This window comes from Lipophrys pholis (genome assembly GCF_963383615.2).
Source record: "Lipophrys pholis genome assembly, chromosome: 15".
Taxonomy (NCBI): Eukaryota; Metazoa; Chordata; class Actinopteri; order Blenniiformes; family Blenniidae; genus Lipophrys; species Lipophrys pholis.
In genome coordinates, this window is record NC_137642.1 from 11,611,833 (window position 1) to 11,618,506 (window position 6,674).

Consider the following 6,674-nt stretch of genomic DNA (forward strand, 5'->3'; position numbering starts at 1 on the left):
GTTCTCCCTGTGCATGCGTGGGTTTTCTCCAGTTTGCGTCATGTGGTTAAAAAAGTAAATGAATATGATATTCTCAAGGCTCTGCAGGAGAAAGACAGGAGGAAATAAATATCTCAAATATATCCACAGAATTTCGTTTTTCAACACGATCAACTTAAATAATTAAATGTTTTAAACAATCATCAGACTTTATATAAATGGTTCCAATGTAGCCTTGCACTTTTTAGATTTAAAAAATAAATCAGATATCATGGTAGAAAGATTTTTGTCCAAGTCACGAACAGTTTGTCCAGCAGTTGTACTCGATTGAAACTGTAAAAGTAGTAGATTACAATACAGACTAATGCATCACCAACAACTTAATTATTTTGTGTATGCCTTCCTGACCCCCAACCCCTAAATGGAAGGGACATAAAAGAAAGAAAAAGAAATTCCTTTATTTATTCATCGATGCAACAGACAAAGATAACAGTAAAGTAAAACGTGTCCCTGGACAGAATGGACAAGAGAGATACATGACCGTGCTGAAAAGGAAACTACTGAATGTTTTGTTTGTTACATTGACAACTAATGGACCACTTGGCTGAAAGGGAAGTGGATTACTCTCACCACAGAACAGATTGTCTGTTTTCTCCTAAATATGTTTATGGACAAATGTTACAAGTTGTTGACTTGAAGTAAAGAAAGATCTAGAAATGGCCTTGCAAATTGTTTTAATTTCCTTTGACTCTATTTCATAGCCCATGTTATATGGCCTTCAGTACAGTAAATAATACACTTAACTGTGCAAGTATCTGTGAAGAATGTGAGTGTTTTACAAACTTCAAACTTTAAAAGTCATGGATAAACTAGAGCTGAAGAATCCTGTTTCGGTTGTTTTAGCACATCAGTTAATATGTAATCAGTGTTGTGATTTCATCCATCATCTGGACCGAATCCAGTTTAAATTGAAATAAAAATGTAATAAAATTGAGACTTAAAGGGAATCACAGATCACTTTTTCCCCCAAATTCTAACGCAGTGCTTTTCGCTAAAACACACAAAAGTAATACAACTGAGACAAAAGTCATCAGCAGACATTCCTCCCTCAGGAACCTGCTAACTGCACACCTTACAAGGCAGAGCTTGCACTCTGCTGTCTGCACTGACAAGTCAATAAAACCCACTGGTATGCTGAACATTTTAGGAAGGCAAGACAGATACAAGGCCTCGGTGGAATTTGATCAGGCAGAGGGCCAGCCTTCTGTTCATTACAGAGCTTTCCAGCAGCAACACACCCTCCCAATGAGCGCACCTCAACCTCAGGAAAAGTATTACTGACTGGCATGTCAAGAGCTCGTGCCCACCCTTGCCCCCCCCCCCCCCCCCCCATCTGCCTGTCTTCATCGCTGTCACACATGCATGTGTTCACGCCCACACATGCTCTCGACAGCGCACATACACACCTGCACGTACGCACACACACACAAGACCATGTCCTCTCTTGAGTTCTCCTGTGTTGCACAGGGAGGGATGGCAGGAAAGTGGAAAATATGAAAAGGCCTGAAAAATGTTAGGGCAGATGTCAACCAACAGGGCAGGAGTGATGAAAGTGGATATGAGTGAGACTCTCGAGATACGAGCTGGCTCTTTCTCCAGGCTTCAATAGATTCTTTCCTTTCTCACTGTGGAAATTAGTCCAATATTTATTTGGCTAAATTGTCCCCGCCACGTTGTTAAGTAAACCAGGATGAGATCATTACGAAGATGAGGGAAAATAACGTACCTACATTTGACTGGTAAACTGCAGCTGCAGGCAGCATGTGTGTGAGGAAACCCCCCCTTTAACAGTACCTTCCTTTTAGTATTATCTCTCTTGAACTATTTCCTGCCTCATCTCGACTTTCGACCAATCAGCAACCACATGGTAGCCTCACTCCGCATCACTCCAGAATGGGATTATAGAACTCTTACACCCTATTGTACAACAGTTTTGGCTTATTCAGACATCAAATCTGTCACCCACTCTGAAATCTGTGTTTTCACGGTGGTGCATTTAGGCCATAGTTGCTGTCATTATGAGTTCGCTCCGAGGTGAAAATGAGTTTAGTGAAAAAGCTTTTCTCCAATTACTTTCTTCATTCTTATTTAAAAATTTAAAAAAAAAAACAACAACAACATGTGCCTTAAATGAACTTTCTCTCAGTTAGAGATGTGGAGATTTCAAACGGTTGCTGTGAGATGTAGTCATTAAATGAATGACTGTCTGACAGGTGAATGCATTTTTGTTTTTACATTTTTGGTTACTCCTGAGAGACTCTGTAACAGAGAGTCGATCTCTCGTAATAGCTCAGTCAAAATGACAGACAACAAGAGAGTGTGAAGCGATCTCTGGCCCACAATTATCCCTTCCTGCAAAAGCAGCCTAAAAGCAACATATTTCACCACAAATGTGTTTCGAAGAACTCTAAAATGTTGTCATAGGTTTTACATGCAGCCCTTATTACTGCGGCTGCCAGAGTGCACGTGTCCGCAGTTAGAGAAGAAATTGCAAATATTTGACAGCAGGGCAGACGCGCCTGCACAAAGTTATCATCAGTTCACATTGTTCTTGTTTAGTTTTTTTTTAAATGTATCTTTGAGTTCTTTGTTTACACCTGTTTTTTATTTTTTGACCACATTAGATTAAATGAGAACTATTCCAGGGAAAACAAATGTCAGGTTCTTAAAATGATTGGACTATTGACAGTGATAATGGTGTCAGCAATCCTGCCCTTAAGTGTGAAGTAAAGCTAACAGAAGATCGAGAGATATGCCAGTCGAGCACAGTCTGTACATGCCCACACAGTCTGGGGAAGAGGTCTAATAAGGTAGTGTGAGTGAAAACACCTGTGGGGGTGGACAAGAGGTAGTTTAATTTATTGCTTTCCTAATTTAGAACATACACATCTTTTGTTTAGTTTTTTTCATGTCAGCTGCTCTCCAGATACCAAAGAAATCCACATCTTTGTTACAGTTTATTTTTTTAATTACCTCCACCAAGGAGGTTATAAAATCATCCACGTTTATACGTCTGTTTGTCTCGTTATTAACAAGATATCTCAAAAACCAATCAGCGGCCCTTCATTAAAATTGGTACGCAGGGGCTTTTTGATCAAAAGAAGAACCCATTAAACGTTAGGAGTGATCCAGATCAAAATAATTGTCACAATAGAACATTTTCTTTTAGCAATATATTGTCATGTCTTGTGTTCTTTCAAATTATGAAATAAAATCCCATGATCACCAAACTAACTAAATGAATAAAGGCAGTTGATCTGGATGTGGGATATGTGTCATTTCCTTGGGTCCATGTCTGCCCTTGGTGGAGGTCAGAAATCTCTGATTGCTCTTATTGTTATTGTGATGGTTTCATTGTAATTGGTCAATCAGTGAAGCGGGGTTCATCTTCAACTTTTACAATGAGCAGGAGTTTAGATGTGGGTTGTTTTACCCCACAGCAAAGTATACATTGAGACGTCTAATAATCGGCTTTTAATGGTGCATTTGAGCAGGTTGTACATTAAGAAAGAGAAACGTGAACCTGACTGGCGACATGACGAGAGTGTGGCCTCACTTCACCTATAGTCCGCTGAGATCGACTCCAACAGCCACAACTGTGAGTTGGATAAAGCGGTATAGGATGTTAGATTACCTGTATACTGACACCGTCTCATCACTGTTCACATAAGCAACATATCAATAGTAATCTGAATGAAGAAACATTTCATTCAAGGTCAAAGAGATCACCCTCTGGCAAAGCCTCTAATGATCACCACTTCACTGTGGCGAGGAAATATAGAAACTCTTCTTTTCTTGTTATGAACTTGTATCATGTAAGGCAATGCCATATACTGTTACTGTAGTTGGGGATAATTATCATCCTTGTATATCATGTTTTTCCTTGTAATTATGTCATAATTCAAAGGCTTCCCTGGTGCACTAAAACCGCTCAGGTACGTCATCATATAACAAACTGTTCTCTGAGGACCAGGCCTATTAATTGTCAGGATATAATTACATTCACAACACCCTGAGGGTCCGTCTCGTTCAGTCAACTCGAAGTTACAGCTCCAAACTATAATTAGGGAATGTAATCACACAGGTATGGACCTCCAGGATTTATTTTTCAGCCCGACTGAAGGCTGATTGAAACGACATCTGTGGTTAGGTACCAGGCAGGGAGTGTTTATGATCTGGCACATGTTCAGTAGCCACATGCGGTGGCAGCGTACCATACCGGTAAATTTCACCATTTGAACTCAAACTGTCACAAGTTACTTACTTACTGACAAGTAACTCTTGTCAGATCACTGATTTCTCTGCATGTGCATAATGTGCACATTATCCCACTTCAATGTGACACTTTCCGCTGTAATTTCATCCTCTTACGTGTTTCCAATCTGCTAAGCCATCCAATAAACGTATCATGTCTCATCACTTTGTGCTCACTTCTCACTATATAACAGATCTTACTTCTCTTGTGTGCTCATCACAGGATTGGAAGAAAATCAGTTACCTGCACACTATGAGGTAATTGTGTGAGATTGACTAATGAGAAGTGATTAATCAATTATATTTGTGTGATGTGTGTCCAGTCTCTAAACCTGTATAAGTGGGAGCCTTGAGAATGTGTCATTGCATGTATGTTTGCTCCACGATAAAGGTTGTTTTTCCTTGTTATTTGTAAGTGTGTGCATTAGGTTCTACTTGCACGTCATGTCCACTAGTGATATGTCTTGGGGGAAATGTTAGGAACCTGCTCTGGTCACAATTAAAATAGATAATAACTCAACAACTCTTGCACAATCTAATATTGTATGCAAATATTATTCATGGTCCCCAAAAGAAAAACCCTACTGACATATCCAAATACATCAACATAGTGAATCAACTCCCACTTATTTTTTATGTCCACTCAGCGTGAAAGAGTTTGTGAGTGACTGCTTTAATGTGTTACAGCTGTGATGGGCTGGTTAACTAACCACGGTGTACCCTGCCATAAATTAATACAGGAAACATAGACGGATGAATAGCGGGATGGATTGAATGTGATGAATGTGTTAATGTACTAGCTGATAAATATAATTATGTCACTGCATATTTGTAGCAAACGTTCCAAAATTACTGGAAACATTTCTTTAGGACTCTGCTGCATTTTGGCATGGTGAAGCAGGCAATCTGTGAACATTAGTCAGCACTAAACCTACTGTATTACACCTTAAACCTGCTTCACTGAATCACTGACTTTTCTGCAGTGCATTGATCTCATTGTCCCATTCACCAAACTAGTTTCTGATTAGTTTAACTTCTTTTCTTTTTTTGCATTTTGTTTCAACCTGTTGTGCACAGTCAGTAGCGTTTCTCAGGAAAGCTGTGGCGTTCAAGCAATGATTCATTAGTGCTGACGGGTTCGCATGAAACCATAAAAACATTCCCCCATAGCCTCATGCCTCACCATCTGCACGTTGGCTCTGTGGATTCATGCTGCTGTCACCAAATTCTGAGCCCATATTCTGCTGTTTCAGCAGAAATCAAGATACATCACTGCATTTTACTGCAGCACCACTTTTAATAAACTGCTATATTAATGAACCTTGCTGGTAGAGACAGCATTTTACTTTGGCATTGGTCAAAGTTATTGAAATAATATTTGTTTGTCTCTCAATTCATGTTTGCTGGAGAAGGTGTCCCTCATTAATGCTAAACGAATGCACAAAATGAAGTAACATCAGCAGTTGCTTTTATCCACAGCAGTCTTGATGCATTAGCAGCTTTCAATAAATGTATTTGAAACACCACTTTGCTTAGCAATTTGTCAATAATATAGTAAAAGTATGTGCATAACAACCACGTGCACTGCAAAAATACTAAGACATACACTTTAGGAGACAATTTAAAGTAATATGGTTACTTTCCAAAGTAGCGACTTATCTTTTTTGGAAAATCATAATTAACTAAAGCCAGCTAAGGCTTTACTCTTTAAATGATTGAGTGGTAACGTTAATCAAGTACATTTGTGTGGCTTTCACAAGACTGGTCACTGTTTAATGTTGACAGTTTTATAAAACCTAAAATAAGCTCTGAAGACATGAGGAGTGGAGAACCATTATTGCATCACTGGGACATAGTGTGGAGAACATGACAGATTATAGCAAACATTGAAGTTACTGAACTTTCATGATTCTTTTCCTTCCCTGTGATCTTCAGCCAGTGAGTTGGGCTTTGATCTCCCCAATAAATCTAAAAATGATTCATCAAACGTTGAGCTTATATGCAAGGAGATTTAGTTAATTACCCTCCCTGTTACCCTGAGTGGAATATTAATCAAGAACATACAAATGTTGCCCCTCTTAAGGGGTTCAACACATGGTTGAGTCGCAGTAGAAAGTGGGTGAGCAATGTTTTCTCACAGGGTTTGAATCATGCATGGACAGCAAGAGCACAGCCCAGCGAGCGGGGAACTGAAGATGGGGTTAGGGGAACAATGACACATCATGTATCATCTTACTCGTCCCAGTGCTGCTCTGACTACAGCTCTCGACAGCTACATGATTGAGTAACAACTTACCATAAAACCACTCCCAACCATTTTCACATTTAAATGCGCCTGTGTGTTTGTGTGTGTGTGTGTGTGTGTGTGTGTGTGTGTGTGT